This window comes from Falco punctatus (assembly GCF_963210335.1).
Source record: "Falco punctatus genome assembly, chromosome: 2".
NCBI lineage: Eukaryota > Metazoa > Chordata > Aves > Falconiformes > Falconidae > Falco > Falco punctatus.
In genome coordinates, this window is record NC_137581.1 from 110,100,078 (window position 1) to 110,119,742 (window position 19,665).

Here is a 19,665-nt window from a genome sequence, read left to right on the forward strand (position 1 = left end):
AGAAAATTGCTTCCTAAACCTTCTCCTGGGTGTTTCTAATTATACAAGTGCTGCTTCTGTGATGCTGTCTTCCACCCAAACCTAAACAGATTGTGTTGAACGCTTGCTCTCAACCAAGACAGTAAGGCTACTCCATTTCCTAGGCAGAATCTTAAGGAGACCATGCACCAATTAATAAAGGATAGTGAGTTATTTATTAGGCAAAGGCTACCTTCTGGTTGAACACCTTTATACTATTTGTCAAATATGCAGTTTTCTTCTTATATGCAAGCTTTCCCATGAACCACGACTTAAAAACACGAGTAACAAAAATGCAGGTGGAGTGGTGTGTCTATAAATGAAAATAGTAGAGAATACAGAGGGAAAACCTGCAGAATTCAGAGGACAAACTCTGTACAGAATGCAGTTCCAGAATAATTAAGGAAGGGGGTGGGGGGTGAGACAGCCCCCCACCCACCCCCAAAAATTTACGAAAGCAAGTTGAAATGTTATTAAGGATAATAGAAATTAGATTTTCTTTGTCTTGGTGCTGGTATGTTGAGCCATAGGTTGTCTAATAAGCTACAGTTAAAACCAGCAGATTTTGGAGGACTGGTGCATACCTGTAAGGAGTGCAGCCGCTGATGGTTATCTGTTCCACAGAAGAATTCAAATCTCTGGATTGCTAATTATGAAGCTTTACAGTAACAGAGCTAGAAATGTCTTTCCCAGAGATGCACATTTGGAAGCTTTCTGGAACCTTTTTTTTATGAGATTGCGGTCAGGAAGGAACCAAAGCTGAGAATCACACTTCCAATGTGGATTTAAACATGGAAAAAAGGCAGCTTCTGCTTATCAAGTAGAAAAATGTAACTACATCAGAGCTTATATTTTCAGTGATCCACAGAACACACAGGAGCAAGCCCAGCCCTGAAAGCAACTGAAGAGGAGGAACCAGCAAGATGGAAATGGAGGTGTGTGGAAGATGTGGAAGCAAACTCAATTGAAGCAGTGGCTGGCATTTGGAAAGAGATGCTGCATTTACAGGAGAAAAATTAATTTTCAAAAGCTCACAGGAAAAAAAATAAAAATGAACGACCCCCCCTCCAAAAAAAAAACAAACCACCAAACAAAGAAAACCCAACAAAACAAACAAACAAACAAAAAAACCCACAAAAAAACCACAAAAAAAGCAGAATTTGGAAAGTATCTTCCTAACCACCGTACACAAGTGGCACTAGTGTCTGGCTGTCTGAGGAGTCTTTTTTACATTTGGCTCCAGAGCCACTTTAAACACTTTAGATCCAATCCCATGCAGTTCTCCACAGATTTCTTGGCTGCAGAAGCCATCCTCTCAGCTGCCTTTGGTTGGGGCCTGATTCCTGGTGGTGGAAGACACACACACACACCCCGCCCCCAACCTCTGTGACACCCTGTGCAAACTACCAGTGGTTTAAAGTACATAGTCCAACTTAGCGTTAGAAGTCAGCAGTTACCAGTCTTACATCAGAGGCAGCAGCACTACCAGATTGCCACAATTTTGCAGTTTTTCAGTGCTTTCCATCTCTTGCCTAAGATGAGAGGCTAACCTATTTATTTAATTTTACACTGGGAAAAGTAGGGAAGGAACAGTCACCTCCTGAGACAATAGTTTAAAAGGATGAGGGAAATACAGGAGCAGCAAATTCAAAGTCTGGTGCTAAGTCAGCTTAGCTTAGTTTAGCGATTGACGTATTAGACATATTGGCCGGTTTTAGCTGAAAAGCAATGTAGAAAGCTGCTAAGAAACTGACAGCAAAAATTTAACATCTGAGATGCTGACAATTCATCAGTGGCTTATAGGCCTTTGAATGTCTACATATTCACATTAAAAGAGTCAGAACTAATTTTCCTTCTAAATTATATGAACGATCTGCAAAGAGAGGAGGCTGAAAGCAATTGCTAGCATTCAGGCTGATTGTCATGCTTTTTTTTCATCTTTTGTCATCTTTTTTTTTTGTAAGCATGTAATGTGTGTACCTTTGTACTAAACAAAATCCCTTCCAGACTCAGTCCTGAAGTGCTTAGGGAAGTGTAATGCAAATGAAGCAAAAGATACTGTACCTTTATCTTATGTATTATTTTTCTCAGCCTGTTGAAAACAGAATTCTTACACTCAAGTCAATGGCAAAACTTTCTGCAGAGCAACATACTACTTAGCTGGGTGTTAAAATTCTGTTCTTAGTGGGCATGATGAAGTTGATGGAGGGAGTGAGACCTTCAGGGCAACGGAGGGATACCTCAGAGGACACTGACTGGTGAGAACAGATCTCTCCCTGCTCCAAGATATGGTTTGAGGTCTAGTTTCCAGTATGGTTTTTTTATGTTTCCAGCACATTTATGGAATGTTTCAAATGATTTGTTGTGTTCTCAATCGTTTCCCTGTCACCACAAAAGTAATAGTTTATTTTAATAGGTAGAGATATAGAGCAGAAATGACTGTGAAACATAATAATTTTGACACAAATACACCAGAAATTGGGAAGAAGTTACAGTTAAGATGCAGTTTAGGATTCTGCTTCCTCTTACCTCTCAGCTGGTAGTTACCAGTCCTTTAAAAAGACACAGAAAGTGACCACAGGAGTGTTTGTCTAACCTTCTTGGGCCAGTGTAAGACTTGAAACTTTTCCCTGGATTTCCTAATGAAACCCAGGGATTTCATTAACTGAATATTTTAGTTTCCTTTCCAAAAACTAGCTTACAATGGCAGGATGTTATTGGTGATAATAATCAGCTTCTCCTTCTACCTTATACGGAGAATATAGATCATAGCAAACCAGAATAAACACAGCTCTTACATAAGATAATGCAGACAAAAATGCATTCAAAGTGTTAATCCAGCCAATTTCACTATAGTCGATAATGGTTATGCAGAAATGGGCTTGAGAGAGTTATTTACTGGGAGGACTGCAGAGACAGCTCTTTATTGACTGCTGCTCTCATGGAACAAAACAGAAAAGAGGATTTTTGTAAGGCATTTGTAAACCATGACTGTCTCTTTAGATGGTTTAGTTGTGTTAAAGGCTGGATTATGGAAGCATCCTTATGTTCTGTGATGAATTAAAAAAAGATTTGCTGCCTTGGACAATGGGAAGTCATGCAGTCCAATACTAAGTAACATCTGCTAGGTACTTCTATGCCACTTGCAGAGTATCAAACACGTAGTGGGGATCTATCGAAAAGGAGGCAGATTTCAAGGTCCAAAATATAACAACAGGTAACAGATGTTTTGGTCAGATGGTTAAACTAAAATATACATTTTGTTACTGGTGTCTGAGAGCAAATAAGACTAGAATTTATGACTTAACGAACTTCTTATACAGTAATTTGCTTTAAAAACTCCTCAGGGTACAAATCAACATTAAAAATAAATTTCATATTTTTGTCATCAAGTAATTCTATTTTAGATTAATGGATCCTCAATTTCAACTTGACTGATCCAAGCTCTTCTGTCAGATTTCCAGATTTTCTGTGTGTCTAGTGAGTTAATTAAAACTGGGCACTTCCATATGGTTTGTATGATTTTAACATGCACGTTGTGTATTTATAAGCATCTTCTGCTATGTCTAGTACTTCAGTAGGAAAATGGGAACATAGCCTGATTGAATGTTTTTTGTATTAATAGGTTATTTTTTCTACTTCTTTGTATTAAGCTACGACACTCCTTTTAGCAACCTGGTAAGACTTCATTTGACCATTCTAATTTAAGCTGCTTGTCATTAATTGACAAAGCAATTGTAGAAAGCCATGAATGTGTTCTCCAGGGTTCTCTGAAATTTCAAAGAAGTAGGAACATGGTTATTTCACAGCAAGGTCGTTAGAGAAAGCAGATGAGCTTGATCAGGTGTTTTTAAGGTGCTGTCACTGCTAGTGACAGTCCTCAAACAGGTAACCTCGGTACTTGTGGCGCTGCTGGGGGAGTGAGAGGCCACTGTGCAGCCCATCAGGTGACTACTGGACGACAGGATGCACTGAGACTTTCAAAATGTCCTAGACCCGATCCCTGGAATAGCTTCAGGATCAGTTGCTTCCCACCACACAGTTTACCAAGTATCTGTACTGGCAATCTGTGACTGTAAAGGGTAGAAGATCCCAGAACTGACAGGAAAAGTGGATATTCACGTAGCACTGTTGCTAGTTTATCCCATTACAACTCATGAAACATAATTCAGTTGCTAAAGTATTGCTGCACCCTTAAAACCTGATTCCCTTGCCACATGTTATCTGTGCTGTGTTTGCTTGTCGTTGCCACTTTATTTCAATTGATGCACTCAAATTCCCTACCCTTGGCAGTGGGAAATCTGATTTCCCTCCAGCTTTTCTGTAGTGCATTCCAGAACTCCTCAACTTAAATGATCTTAGACAGTCATATCTTCTTTCTTAACTTGGAAACTGAGAATGAGGCAGATATATATTATTATTTTTTTCATTTAAGTTCTGCTATTTACTATTCTGAACTGGGTGAGACAAAAATCACTTTTTTTTTTCCCTTTCCTTTGTTAATTCCAGATGGTTTGATTCGTGTATTTTCACATGTCAGATTCTTAAACTGACAGGGTACATAGAATTTTCAAAAATAAACTTAAAGAATTGCTTATCAGAGCCCTGCAGGTTGATCTCTATCCTTCCCCATGGTAACACTTTTTCAGCACAGTAGCAGCCAGCAGTGTAGATAATGGGGCACTTCTGAACCTGAAAATTAGAAGCTGTCTGCCATAACTAAAAAGTTCTCACAGTGGAGGGATATGAACAAAATGGGATGAAGTTAATTTTTGTTTGCATTTTAAAAAGAACGCAGAAGGAAAAATACAGGAAATCAGTGTTAGTATGAGAGAGACGTGCACATGGACGTAAGGTGATCACCAAACAGACCAACCTATGCAATTGCCCGAAAAGAGTAAAGTACACTTTTTTCATCCATTTAATAGGTAGAAAGTTTGGATTTATTTGTTGGAAATTAGTGGTTGGCTAAAAAAGACAGTCTCTTGTTTCATATAAGTCCCTAGCCATGCTACCTGGGTATGTAAGAAATTATTTTGTACATAGATTGACAAAGGTACTGCAGTGCCTGTATTGCCATTTCCTTTTCACAGTAGCAATATTTACAAATAACAATGTGAAATGAATACTGGAATTTTTCTAAGCAGGCAGCAAAAAAAAAAAGAAAAAGCTTATTGACAATTTTACGATGCAAATGAATAAGAGTTATTTTCTAAAAAATAAAATACAATTGCCAATTTCTTTTTTTTTTTTTTTTTTTTTCATTTCTTTAAATTGTCATATGTATTAATGAACTTACTGACATGGGGAGAGAAGAGTGGAGAAAACTTAAAGCCTATATTTTTTTACTGCAAACAGTCCTTTGACTTTTCTTTCAATTCAGGAATGTTTTATGCTTATAAAGTGAAAAGATTAATGAATTTCCTTGAAAATTTCTCAGCAGTGGTTGCTGATACTGGATGGCAACAATACCCCTTTTCTGATTGACAGCTACAGCACTCTAACTCTGTCTTTTATAATACAAACATCACACTGAATCTTTCACGAATAGATGTAGTCTCCTTCCCTTTATTAGCTTTCTCATCCCATAGAGCACAGCCAGTATAGGCATCATTCCTGTCCTTTAGAAAGAAGTAGATTAGTCCATTTCCTCATGGGGGTTTGCAAAGTCCTTCAATAGACGTGACTGGAAGAGGAAGAGGCTGAAGATGGTGGCCTAAGGGAATAAACCGCTGACTTGATAAATCTTTGGGTCTTAAGAGGTCATCTCTTGATGTCTGAAAGAAAGATTGACTCACCAGCAAATATGAGCACTAGTCGTTACAGCTTTGTGAGGTTTTTTTTTTTAAGTAATATAGAAAACATTTGTATATGAGATACTTAAACATTTTCTGCAAGTACAGAAACAGTGTTTTCCTTTCTCAGATCTTAAGCAATTCTCATAGATTTATTTATTTTTTTTTACACTGTGTGTAAACATGCTGTCCATGAGATGTGCAGGGAATTTTAATGAGTTTTTTACACTAACAAATGCAGCTATGAAATACAGCATGAAAAAATCTGAAATTCTGTGAACTTTTGTTACATGTGATACCTTATAGACCCAGAAGAGTTTTAAGAGCACTGAACAGCATACTATTAATGAAAATTCTGATGTTTCATATCTGTTGTCCTGAGATGAAGAACCAATTGCAGCTAGCAGCAGTTCTCTGTCACAGAAGAACCTACACATTTTTAGCAGGGGATTGTCCACAAAATATTTAACTTTTATTACTCCTTGCTACTGGTAGATTCTAAAAACTCATAGCCAGACCCGTAGGTACAGAAATTGAAGAAATGCATCAGGAATCAAAGGAACAAATCTGTGTTTGAAACAAATAAATATATATATTTTAGTTTAGCTTTTTGTAACTGTATTCTATAGATAGGGGCTGCAGACAAGTGTAATCTACACATATTCAGACTGTGGTTTCAGAAGGATTCACTTCCAAGACAGCCAGACTGCCCTGCAGAGACACTGTCTGTGGAGGGTTAAGAGTCTGGCTTAGGACATAGACTTTCAAAGGATGTCCGCCTTAGTGGATGTCCTGTGCTCATTTCTGGCTGACATTAAGTCTGTTGGTTATGCTTTCTAGGTATCTTTTGTTTCTGTAACTTGCTTTTGGGAAATTTCCAGCTTCTGCTTATTACCCAGAGCCCACAAAAGCACTGGGTACTTCTGGGGACTTCTGTGATGGCAGAAGGCTGTCTGGGCTGTGGAAGGAGCCTAAAAGTACCTTCATTACTTGGGGGAAATAAAGTACTACTGCATTTCACTCAAGTCTCATAATTTTTAGTTGAGCAGGGAGTTAGATTCCGGTGTAAATTACAGTCAATTTTTGGAGCTGATCTTGGTTTCAATTTGACACTTGGGGACAAATGCAAATGTTGCATGTAGACCATAGTTTTCTGTAAGTGTGACAAATTTGTGAACAGAATCTGTGACCTACCTCCATTAAGATATTTTTCTTCATTCCTTATTGTTAGGATCCTACATTGTGAAGTGGATTGGTATTTTCAAATAACAGCTGCCTGGACAAGCAGTTGTATAGAGTTCTGTTCTGTTTTTTTGAAAGATCTCTCTCCTGAGAGCTCTATAATCTAAGTCCAGATTGCTGCTGTCCTCCTCTGACAGGCTGGCAGAGAATTATTGATCCATCATGGGAGGATGTGATGAAGTGACAACAGCAGGGACTTCTAGTTGCTCATCTCAGAAAAAATGTACCAAAAGGTGTGTTAGCTAATCTCCCATACTCAAGGAGGAAGAAGAAGTGCAAAGAACAATGGGAGAAATGTGATTGATTCTTGCTTCCATTAGAATTTGGGCAAGGGTGTGTTGGCACTGAAGTTGCCTTGCTGAGAGTAAATCCATTATAATTTGTGGCAATCTTATGATCATATGCAATAGGGTTGAAAGAAGCACTTGGGGCTTACTTCCACAACCAAAGCCAAGAGCAAAAGTGACGTTTTGTCCAAAAGGTCCCCAGAATGTCTTGCCCACCACCTGACAGAAGCCACAAAACATTGCAAACATTTAGGGAAAGTGTGCACTATAAAAGGAGAAAAAAACCCCAACTATAAAAAGGAAGGAGTTGCTTTTTGTCACAGGAAAAGGTACACACTTACATAAAAAGGAAGAGAGAGGAGTAGCAAAAGTCAGTATTGAATAAACCCATTTTTTTCCTACAAAACTTTTGACAGAAGATAGATTCATGCCAATTTTTTTAGAAGAAAAAGATAATAGCGAAATTAATTTGTAATAGGAATGTATAAGATTCACAGTTGTAATCTGCATTTTTTGCTCAATAATTAATTGTGTTCTGCATGCACTGCCAAAGAAATCAAGCAAGTATAATGTCCCTGGAAAACAAACTGTTAGAGGACTAAACTAGGTTTAGGAAAGCAGAGATGCATAGGGGGAAAAAATAATCTATTAATATTTGGGAAGTATATCTGAATTCTAGTCCATACACCTGAAGAGCACTGTTCTGACGCCTAGACATCGACTTTCACATTTTATTTTATGCTGAGTTATGCCATGCCCTGTTAGGCTCCAGTTCTTTGATGCTCCGCATATTGCTGGATTACTGCACTCAGACAGACTGCAGGGAAGTCAGCCATCTCCCAACAAATTCTAAAACTGGGCCAAAAGTGAAGAGTATTAAATTGGAGAATAAGCATGATGACAGGTTTTATTTTAGTTTTTTTTAAAAAAAGTAAATCCAGAAAATACTGCCTGCTGGGGTAGCACAGGCTGGGATCAGGGTATAAAAGTATACTATGGCACAAGAGCACTGCATGTACTGTATGGTTTTCTGGAGTTTTGTTCTGCTTTCTTTGCAAATATATTTTTGGCTGTAAAATATCTTGCTCTCTCTTTCCTGGGGAGCACTTCTGAAATGCAAGAAGAGATACTTATCACAGCTTGATATTGGCTTATATACAATAGTTAAAATCCATTTTACAGGGCAATACAAAACATCTTAACTGTCAGCTGTCACCAAATAACAGTACGCTGTCTGTAATAGGTGAAAATTAGGGAAATTTTGTGACTGTATTCTGCTTAATCCCAGTTAAGTCCCTTAACTGTTAATTATACTTTATATGTAAGCTAGTTGCCATCTTCACAACTTTAGCATTTCAGTTGCTGGAGTCTGCTCTGCACTGAGTCTTTGATTTTTAAGAAAATTGAACTCAGCTGTTGTTCATGGAGGGACACAGCAAAGGAGGAGAGGAAGAGAAAACAGATCATTCTTCAGAACCACTCACCTCAGCTTTGTACCTCTGAAACTTATTCTCCCCATTTAACATTTCTTAATTGTTATAGGGTTTTTTTTGGCAATAGAGTAGCTGTGACATAAAAATGGCTCAGAGAAACTGCATTAGGTAGATACATAAAACACATGACTAGTCATATTCTCAAACTGAAGAATATAATTTGAAAATTATAGTCTGAATCAAACAAAACATGTTTAGTGACCCACTTGCCTTATTGACCTCTTAACGACTGTGCTGCTATCAGTGTGGAGAGTCACTCCCTTCCCTGCAGCCTCTGACTTTGACAAGAAAATGTTTTTCTTGTTGGCAGTGGGGATGCTTTTAATTGACACACACAGGGAAGGAAAAAAAAATTAAAAAATATAAAAAAAAAGAGGAGAGAAGAGGAAAGGAAACAATAATGCTGCAACAATGAAGCAAATAGTAGTGTCTATATTAGACTAATAATGGTGTCTATTCTGGTCACTAATTTCCTAACAGATTCCCATGGAAGAGTAGGTAGTAAATCCTAACATACCCATTAATATTTTTTAGTTAGTATGGTTTATGACACAGCACAAAAATTGAAAAGCCAATCCAAAGCTCTTTTTCAAAAATCCTAATCTTTGCTTAGTTCTCTGGATAGCAGGAAAGTGTAATGTCGGCTCAAAAAAGCCCGAAAGAAGAAGTGAGAAAGGGATGAAAATAGTAGCAGTATTCACCATCCTCAGTTGACAAATGGTTTTGTATGAGTACTTTGCATCCTCTGTTTGAAAAGTGAAAGAATTTAATTCTATTATTTCTTTGGAAAGCAAATGAAAAAAATATTTTAAGGGAGACCTTTAGGAAGCTCTATTTTAATGCTGTTGAAACTTCAACTTTGTATGAAACAACCTGGAATGTTGATCTGGACATTTGCTTTAGGAAAGTGCAGCCTTTTCTGAGAAAACTAGCTTCAGAGTAGGAAGAAATTGATTCTGTAATGATGCCCTTTTACTACTACTTTGTTTCTGTTACGCTAAATGGTTGACGTAGATATAATCATTCAATCTGATGTTGTTGCAACAGAATGAAAATTGATCAATATATCATTATTGATCAGCTTCTTTCTGATTGGCTTAGCAAATCTCTGTGTTATTTCTAGCCTCATGCAGCCAATCTAGCCTATCCGCAGTTAATCTAAATAAATGTTTGCATCTACTGACACATAAGGTTACAAAACAAGTAGATTGTAAAAGATGAGCTGAACAATAACATAATTGCATATATATGTATATCAAAGCCTTTAATATGTGCTTAAAATTAAGCATGAAATTAAAACCACACTTAAATCTAGACATGAAAGTGAAGTACTTTGCTTGGTCACAAGTCATAGTCGTCCAATAACCTCTCTGTTCAGCTCAATTTATGCAAAGCCTTTTAAAATTGCACTTTCTAGAAACCGTTCACTACAACCTTGAGTATTTCAGTATTTTCCAGTCGAATTCATGTAGGTGCTTTATTAATAACACTCTTAAAATGGATTGCAATATTTTACTGCATTATAAACAGGCATGTTGCAACTGGCACATTTAGCACAATCCAATGAAATAATATTAGTCCCATGTTTTACCTTTTTTTTATGTATCCTTTACATACTTTGTGATCACATTCATTAAATGTTAGTGATTCTTTAACTGAATTCTTAGTTTCCTCAGGTGCCTTAGTTGGCTCCTGCACACGGAACAGCCTGTTTTGGATATACTTTTTTCCCAAGTTTAGTGAAATTATTTTTAATACCCAGTTAATCAAGATAGTAACCAGCAAACCGTGATAAGTTCATCAGCTTGGAGTGCTCTGAACATCCAATTCCAAATCTCTAGTGGATAACGTGCTGAAAATCTAGTTATTTTATCAATTTCCCAGCCTGGTTTCTGTGTGGAAAGTCAACCAATTAAGAAACTGTGTCACAGCACAACTCTTTTTTTTTTTTCTTTTTTTTTTTCTTTGGTTCTTTTTAGCATATACCCAGTGGCATAGCAATGCATGGGAGAATCGGTCAGGTAACATTTGTGTAGCTCAACCTGAGAGGTCAGATTATGCTTCCACTACTCAGGAATTGTGTTTGAACTGATGTGATGACAATATTTCCCCATTATGTCAACAAAAAGGGGTGTTTAAAGCTGATTAACTTGCTTCTCCATTGTTAACCTCCTTCATCTCACTTACTTTTCCTCAGTAAAGTGTTTTAAAGAGAAAAAAAAAATATCATATGGGTTTTTTTACTTGCATACATCTTATTTTTTAGCCAGTACACATGATTTTATGTTAGAAATTCTTTTGGAATAAGGATAGGGAGTTAATGACTGAAATCTGAGGACTGATCCTTTGGGCTTCAGACACAGCTGAGAATCGTTCTGTTTAGAGAAGATTATAGCAAAACAGATTCTTCAGGCCAATCCCAAAAAGCAATTTATAGCCACTTTGTGTGTGCTTGGTCTCTTGGACACAGACATCATAACCTGCTGAGATGCTCCAATCATTCTCCTTTACAAAAGGCCAATGAAAGCCAAGGCTATGCTTCATTCTATGTCCCATGCCCTGGTTTCCCCAGCCAGATGGGTCACTGTTCTTGCAAACCTGATGGCCCAATTCACACACGTTTTTCAAAGAGGGGAGGTGAGATCACTGAATTGATCAGTGTTCAATAGTAAAGATTCAAAACATTTACATTACAACCAGCATTGTGAAGGAGCAAAGTTACTGTCTCACGTTTGATTCCTCTCTTAGATTCTTTGTCTCCAAATCATCCCAACAGTGTTTCACCTCATGTTCCTGCTGATGAGTGCTACTTCTTTAGCCTATTTACTGGTTCATTTCATAGAACATAATACAGGAGCCTCGTAGCCCACGTTGACCTGTGCAAACGTCACCAGAATTTACCTGAAGCCACTTCCATTTTTCAGTATATATATTCATGAGATAGAAGACCTCACCCAATATTACTTCTCCTCCTACAAGTTCATCATCATGTGTTCAGAGAGGAGTAGAATATGTTGTCCTACCCCCTGCTGAGGCTGTGGGTTTTCTGGACTCTGTCAAGTCAAACCCTTTATTGACCAGTCCGGGTGAGTTCAGTCAGGTACATCCTCTGCAGGCTCTTTTCTAGCAGAGTGGAGAGCTAGGATTCGAACTCAGTCATTTTGGACAAATAGTGCTGGGAAGAGGAGACAAATTTTCATATTAAGATGTGAGCATCTACCTCCTTGTTAATATAAATTGCCCCTCCCTCCCTTCCTCCCTCTCTCTCCTCTCTCATTTAAATTTAGGGATCCATGTGCCACTGTGAGTGACAAGAATAAAAGAGAGTATAACGAACTGTAAATCAGGTTGATAATATGATAACATTTGGTTAGGGAAAAGCTAGATAGGAGGAAAGGGAGGTAAATTTTTAAGACAGTCATGCATTCTTAATAAAATATGCCAGCCAGTTGAATGCAGGTAAATCTCAGGAAATTATGAAGAACCTGGGATACGTCTGTGCTTTGTGAAATAACGTAAATGACAGTCAGCCTGTGCCTAGATATTGTCTGCTTACTACTGGACCTGAGGGTACAAAGAGGTTGCGACTTTCTAGTCTTGTATTTCCAGGCTCAATTTCCAGGGTTTGGAACTCAGGATTTGAGCAGTATATAATAGCATCTGTCTTATCCGTTCTTCTTCAGCAGCTGTTCCTGCCCATGTGTGAAAGGCCAGATGAAACGACAACAGAACTGTGGAGTGTGTGCCTTTAAAAGGAGCCAGAGCTGGAGGCAGATGGTCCCTGTTAGTTGCTCCCATATACAAGGAACTTTCTGGGTGCTGGCCATCTTGCAAAATGGCACAACTCTGTGAGCTATCCTTTAAATTGCAACCTACCGAAGCGATGATTAATCAGAACAAAGTAAAGTAATGGAGCTGAAGGAGCCGGGGAGCTGGGCAGGATTTAGACTGGGTGGTTTTGCTTGCCACCAGGCACTGCTACATGTGCCTGAGCAGCAACAAGAATAATGCTGAAAGATAACGTGGGCACTCCACTCAGAGCAGGGGGAGGAAGACTCACAGCATCCACGTTTTGCGGTAGGAAATACTAGCTGCTAGGCATGATCAGACCTGTAGCATAGCATCTTCTTTGTAATTCTCACTTTCATAAAATGAAAGTCTTTTCCTCAAACAGAAAATACAGAAAAAGCCTATTTCCTATAATCATGAGTAACGACTAATTTTATGCTGAATTCAAGACCAGCTCTTTTCCAACCTGTATTGTCACAGCTACTCCAGCAGGGTGGAATTAACTTGTTTAAAGATGTGACAATACAGTAGGAGTTATATGAATAATGGATTTCTAATGCAATGACTGAAGAGAAAAAACTGAAAGAAAAGAAGTAATTTTAAACTGAATTAACAAAATAGTTAATCTACTTTCCCACTTCCACTTTGGTTCAGATGAAAACTTTGGAGTTTGAGATTATTTACACATAAATTAACCAAATTTTATTTCAATATATGAAATTAATTTCTTTCCTTTCCTGCATAGCTAAAATATTTTGGGGTTTGTATCAATTTTCTTTCTTTTATTTTTCCAAAATGCTATTTTCTAAATTATCCCTGACTTGTGCGTCAAATATTTTCACTTAAATATCAAGTGAGAATTAAAAAAACCCCTACATTTCAGCTAAGATGTTAATTTCTAATTGAACAAATTCAAATCACTCTGACTCTGGGTGAAGATGAGCAGATTGTGGAAGCTTGTAAACCACATTTTACAAGGATACTGCAGAGTCTGGAAGCAGGTAGTGAAAATCAGAAGTTCATTCTAGAAACCCACTTAAATGCACATGCCTCTGTCTCTTTCCCTGAGTGCCCCGACTGAACAGGATATTATCATTGAAGCAATGCAAATCCATGAATACTCATCCACCACAGCAAACACTAGAAATGTGCTGAAATCCAGCTGACAATATGACTTTTTTGTTTGTTTGTTGGATTTTTGGGGGGTTTCGTTTGTTTGTTTGTTTTGTTTTGTTCTGTTTATTCCCTAAATTTATTTGTAAACTGGTGTTTAGTTAATAACCCATCGTTACATCTACAAGCTTATCATTCCAGCTTGTGAATGCTGTTTCATGGCAAACAAGGCTATTTTTTTTCCAATATTATAACAATGATCTGTGGAATAGGATAGCCGTTTAGTCAATAACATTCAGCAGAAATAGAATTCTATGGTTTCTGCAGAATATTTTTTAATGCATGTTTTCTTGAGATCCTTCTTCCTGATGGTGAAATCTGACTTCAAGCAGAAACTCACCCTCTTCAGGATTATTGTCAATAAATGTGAAGATGTAATTTGAGTCATAATGAAAGAATATTTTATTGAAAATCTCCAGGGAGTCTGTTTCACAAGATATAATTGGAGAGGGGCTGAGAGTCTCCTGCACCAATTTCCAAACTAAGCATCTCAACCATCAAGATGTGTATATTTTAAAACTGTCTAGGGAAAAAAAAGAAGTAATATAATCAATAACAATATAAGATTAGAATACAGCTATGCTGAAATGGGGACAGGGAGGGAACTGGAGAAGAACTCTGAAATTGATGCAATTTGTACACTGACATGTTGTTTGTCAATGTGTTCTTAACCTTCCTTTTCATCCGTATCTCTGGAACTGCTGGGACAGATCTTCATGTGTTGCAAATTGTGCAGCTCCACTGACTAGCTCGGTTTACAGACTCGGAAGCCACTGCAGGTTGTTTGCTTGTTTGTTTGCTCCAAACCGTTTGCTTTCTAACGTTTTGTTTCAGGATATACTGAGAACCCCCCAAAATGCCTCTCTCTCTTCTGTGGCTCTAAAATCACATCTGGAAATCAAAATGTGTGTTTGGAACAAATACCATACCTTGCCAGTGTATTTACCAAGAGTTTATGACACCAGAATTGCAAGATTTTTTTGGTTGTACTCTTGTTTCCTGGTAGAGTTTAATTCTTTAATATTTTAGGCCTAAATGACTTGAAACCAATTTGTTTCGGAGGTGGTCTCATTTTCTTCTTGATTAGTGCTTTGGTCACAAAAGCTGAAGCTGAAGCTCATCATTAAAGACGACAACAGATTACTGGCTCTTCACTGCAAGGGAATTTTGTGGATGGAATCTGCTTTTCTCCCTGGCCCAAAATAATTCAAATCAATTGACCCTTAGTCCCATTTCTTTCTTTTTATCTAAGCTTTTGTGAAGGAGTAGAAAGATTGGTATTTGAGAGGAAGAAGTAATTTGAATTCCATTTAATTGCTGATTTGGTTGGGTTTGGTGTTTTTTTTTGTACTGATGAAAAGCTCTTGGCTACTTTTAAAAATCATGTCAAAGACACTGAGAGATGGTTTGTATCCAGTGTCTCAATTTAAGACATTAATGATAATTAAATTTTGTATTTTATGCTTGATCTTTACTTAGCAAAAACAATGCTCCTTTTAAAAATCTTCCTCTAATACAGACTGAAATTAAGTTAATACTCATATTGAAGCTTAGTGCAATTTAAAAACTTCACCAACTTTTTAAAATGCTGAGAGGAATATTGCATTATTTATCTTGGATACACAAACCAGGTTTTCTATAGTTAGGAGTGTGCTCTGTTAGAACATGGTTTAGCCATGATTAGCAGGGCCACTCTTTCCATAGTTTTAAAGGGGTGCAAGAACCAGTGAGGAACAGTTTGCTTTTGAGTACAGAAATATTTTTTGTGGTTGTGCAATTTTCTTTCTCATGGCTTTCCTGCTCCCCTCTGTCCTGTTATTTTTTTTCTCTAAAAAATATTTAAAATATTTTTTATGGTTTCAGACATACTATCTTTGGGCTTCTAGGCTGAAAAATCAATATTTTACTTGTAATTGCAAACTTTCATGTAAGCAAAAAGAACATTCTAAACTGCTGTAGCTGATAACAGGGGAAGGATTTTGGTGTGCATTGTTAGAAAAGAGGCTTAAAATCTCCTTTGCTTCAAAGACTGAAAACACAGAAAATTATTTGTTTTTACCATATGAAACTTGACAGTCCTTTCTTTACTCTGTTTACCTGTAGAAGGAGGTGAATGGTTAAAACTGATATTCCTAACTCATACTAGGATAACCTGAGCACTAAATCTAAATGTAATGGTGGTGATATTTCTGAATTCCTGTTTAGACACTGAGAAATAATTTATAACATAGGTGCTTGACACTTAACAGCTTGAGAACCACGCTGCTGCTGAGCAAAGCTGCATGAAATACACACAGTCCTAACAACTGCCCTTTGCGCTGCCATTTTTACACAATAGGTAAAGCCACCTTTGTAAATTTCCATAACCAACTGTTGCTTTTAGTTGCCTTTTTGGAGTTATTTAGTCATGGGTAGTGGAGAAGAGTTATTTTTCTCTCCTTTGTGGATTCCCATCAATGCCTTGTAGTCATGGGTTGGTGGCCGAGCTGTCAGGAGCCCCTGCAGTAACCTTTGCAAGCATCACATTGGGGCAGTTAATTTTCATCTTCTCTATTATGTGGTGCTATGTTAGTCTTGTAATGTCATTCACTATTGAAAATGTATGGATGGCATAAAGTTGTGCATTCATTGCTGGGGGGGTTGTTGATGTTTTGGGTGGATTTTTTTTTCTCTTTTTTTCTTTTTTAAACCAAAAATGTTTAATGACTATGAAATACTAACATTGTCATAAACATAAACAAAGAAGTTTGTCACCTGTGAAGCTGGATGGAGAATTAATGTGTATTGACTTGATGAAACAGTGAAAAGTTGAGAGGACAGCCCATCTGATTTAATGGCAAAAGAAGGGTAGTGTGAAAATATGGATTGTAAAGGATACTACTGTAGCGAGAGATACATTAGCCAAATACTTCAAGGAGAGCCTACTTAGCTTCAGCAGGGCTTGTTCACTTTTGTTCAGTTTTGTAATGAGCCACAATCCAGAGAAATCAACTGCATATTACTTGGCAGTGATGGTAATCTGGGAATCATTGCTTTAAATCCTTTTCCTATAAAATGGAAAGTGTTCCATTAATGTGAAACATCAATGACAAAACTTTAGTATGGGGAGAAAGGAAAGGAAGTAAAAAAAAAATTGTAATTGTCCTATCATTTCTCTTACATTTGCAAAGCTAAACTGTATCTGGAAATATCTGAACATCCTTTCTTTTTTGTTGTGACAAATATGCCAAACCTCAGAAATGCAAAAGTAATGGTGGTGTTTCTAAAAAAAAGATTATTTTTTAACAGGACCAAGTTTCAGCAAAATGCTAGGTAATATGAGAGAGTTTTTGTTTTTCTTTTGGTTCAAATGCTATTTTGGAACAAAATTATTGGTCATATATTGTGCTCTGAAAGCAGACAAATGCTCATCTACCTGAGCTGCTAAATGGAGAACTGACAGACATGATCCTGTCAAAGCTTCATACATGAGAAAGTTCTGGAATAATAACACTGTTCTTTAGAGGGTTAACAGCCTCCTTTATTCAGTCATCCTACACTATACACAGATGATCTATGCACTTTTTGAGTCTTAAGATATTTAAATCTGAGAGCTGCTCACCATGTTCTTCTCTGGCTTTGTGGAAAGAATGTCCTGTACCTCCGCAGTCCATTTTTATAAGCTAGGTATCATGGAGAGGCATGTATTTTATACCAAAAAGTGTATGACTGAATGCCCAGCACAGCTGAAGGAAGTCAGCGTGATTTTCTTATGACATAACCCAGAAATGTGTATGGGAGAAGGCTGTGACTGAGGCAGCTGTATCAGTGCTTGCTACCTCTGCATATACACATTTATACACACAGACAGACACACACACATTTATATGGTTTAGGCATGAAGCTGTGTGCAAAGTAACCATCATCACAGAGAAAGATCCATCATGATTTTAACTAATTATACTTCCTGACAATTGATTTTTATTTTTCAGAATAGTTGTACTGCATGAAAAATGCTTTGCTGTTTGCTTCTATAGCATGTCCATCACCAGCATATGAGCACTGGCTTAAATGAGTGAACGAATTCATTTTGAATTTTTTCTCATTTCAGACAGAATGCTTAAATTGTGTCACCAGGTATGTGAACTAGCTGTCCAGTTTCCTCAGGCTTTCCGTACTCAGTAAAGAGAGTATGGAAAAAAGTAAGTCAAAACCTTCTCTGAATTGTCCTGCAGAGGAAGTTGTGGGTTGCTTTTTCCCCCTCTTGATTAGGATATTATGGAGACTAAATAATTAATGCAGTAAGCTGGAAAAATAACTAATAGTGGAGGCAAGATTATCCCTGATTTTCATCCCCTCCACTGAAGAATTCCTCCATAAGGTCAAAAAAACTTTTTAAACATTTCAATTATTTTCATATCTTATACTCTTACTCCAATCCCCCCCCCCCCCCCCTTCTTTCATTGTTAATTTCTTCAAATATTTAAATATCTGACTTCTCTTAGGAATGTCAGTATCTATTACTACAGAGACAATTTATTTCCCTGCTGTCCCACTCCTTGCTTGGTCACAAAACTATTGAGCACTGTGAGGTATTGTCAGGACACTGTGACATACTGTGGCATGAGAAGGGAGGGGAAATCCCAACTCCTAAGTGAGCGTGTCAGGACTGACAAAAGTCACACAGAAAGATCTTGAAACAGAAACTAAACAAAACCAATTCCAAACACGAACGGGCTAGGAGGAGAATGACAGGCTGTGATTGCCGTAGCTTTTTATTTCTATGTACATTTCAGTGATCAATGGTACTCTTCAAAAAACATCATTAAGGTTTTTTTGGTGTTCCCACAAGAAATCATCAATAAATAAGTTGAAGGCACGTTCTCAGAATGAAAATTTCATTGCCACTCTTAATTATTATAAACTGATACCGTTACGCAATAAAGTGTTTCCACACTGTATAGTGAGTATTTTCTCCCTTAAGAGTCTCTCTTTAGAGATGTGGCAAGTAAGGTCAGATGCCTCTTAACAGAAATAGAAATGAAAAGCACTACCTCATTGATTTCTTCTCCACTTCCAAAAATGAGATTTTTTTTTCCCCTCTCTGCCTCATCATGATGATTCCCGATAAGTACCTCCATAATAACAGACTAGTATGGAGAGGTATAATGCTTCATTTCAATAATATTCTACAGTAAGTTTATCATAGATTCAATTTGCTGCCATGAGATGTGGCTACAGTTGCTAAGAGGAGCTCTCAATGAAAGAATTCATCTGTGCATGGAAGACAGTGAACCAAATTCATCCCTGCTGTAAATCATCCCACTTCATTGGAACTGCCTTAGAAAAAAATTTGTCCCACTCCATTTATCCACCGTTTTACAGAAGGATGCCTTGCATAAAAGTTATTTTCCTCTTTGTTGCTCTGCTACTTACATATTTCACTCTTTGAGTAGCCAAAGTGAATGATAAAGATGAAGATGAATATTTGGCATCCTACTTCTTTTACAAAGAAGTTCTTATGCAAAGAAAGGCAACTCTGAACTTTTTACTCTAATTAACTTGGGAGATGCAGCGTGAGCTTTCCTGCAGTGGCTGTAAGGTAAGGGGCTAAAGGCAAAACTTTATCAAAATGTTGGTTTAGGAAAGGGCTTCCACCAATTTAAATGAAATTATGTTTACATTTAGCAGTTCTGTAATTCAAGTTGCCGAAGGGTTCATAGATAAGTGTTCCTCACAATGTCACTGCCAATGGGGAAAATTACTCTTCCTATATAGTGATAGGTGAGCAGATTTGGCGAACACTACAAACTGAGAGAGACATCTAATTACCTGCTGAAAGAGTAGCTCTCGTTCAAAGTAAAATGCACATTCTACTAAAAAGTAAAC